We start from the raw sequence: 1,356 nt of genomic DNA on the forward strand, positions 1-1,356 counted from the left end.
TCAACAAGTCTCATGTGGTGAGCTACCATTGGAGATTATGGATGAACCAATCATGATGGACAAGACAAACAAGATAGAATTGGAGGCTCCAAAGTTGGAACTGAAGACTTTGCCTCCAAGTTTGAAATATGCTTATTTGGGGGACAGCAACACATACCCAGTGATCATCAACTCAAGTTTGAATGAGGAACAAGAAGAGAAGTTAATCCAAATGCTGAAACAACATAAGGATGCTATAGGGTGGACACTTGCAGATCTCAAAGGAATCAGTCCTTCAATGTGCATGCACAAAATCCTACTTGAGGAAGGTGCAAAACTTTCAAGGCAACAGCAGAGAAGGCTGAACTCAACTATGAATGAAGTTGTCCAAAAAGAGGTGTTGAAACTATGGCAAGCAGGGGTGATTTACCTTATCTCAGACAACCCTTGGGTGAGCCCTGTCCAAATGGTTCCTAAGAAGGGAGGGGTCACTGTTGTGCCCAATAAGAGGAACGAATTGATACCCACACGGACAGTGACTAGCTGGCGTATGTGCATTGACTACAGGAAGCTCAATGAAGCCACCAGAAAAGATCATTTCCCACTCCCATTCATGGATCAGATGCTTGAAAGGCTTGCAGGACATGCTTATTATTGCTTTCTGGATGGATACTCAGGCTATAATCAGATAGTAGTTGATCCAAGAGATCAAGAGAAAACATCATTTGTTTGTCCATATGGGGTTTTTGCGTATAGACGCATGCCCTTTGGATTGTGCAATGCACCTGCAACTTTCCAAAGGTGCATGCTGTCCATCTTTTCGGACATGATCGAAAAGTTTATTGAAGTTTTCATGGATGATTTTTCTGTGTTTGGAAATTCTTTTCCTAGTTGCCTACACCACCTTGCCTTGGTGCTTAAGAGATGCCAAGAGACCAACCTAGTATTAAACTGGGAAAAGTGTCATTTCATGGTCACAGAAGGAATAGTCCTTGGCCATAAAGTGTCCAATAGAGGCATTAAGGTGGACAAAGCTAAGGTGGAACTCATTGAAAAACTACCTCCACCAAGTAATGTCAAGGCAGTTAGGAGTTTTTTGGGACACGCTGGCTTTTACAGAAGGTTTATTAGAGACTTTTCTAAAATAGCCAAACCTTTGAGTAACTTGCTTGTCTCTGATACACCCTTTGTATTTGATAAAAATTGCATGCTAGCATATGAACTTTTGAAGCAAAAACTTTCCTCTGCACCTATCATTGCCCCACCTGATTGGAACTTACCTTTTGAACTGATGTGTGATGCATCAGACCTTGCTATTGGGGCAGTGTTAGGACAAAGGAAAGACAATTTGGTACATGTGATTTATTATGCCAGTAA

This window comes from Arachis duranensis, chromosome 9 (assembly GCF_000817695.3).
Source record: "Arachis duranensis cultivar V14167 chromosome 9, aradu.V14167.gnm2.J7QH, whole genome shotgun sequence".
Taxonomy (NCBI): domain Eukaryota; kingdom Viridiplantae; phylum Streptophyta; class Magnoliopsida; order Fabales; family Fabaceae; genus Arachis; species Arachis duranensis.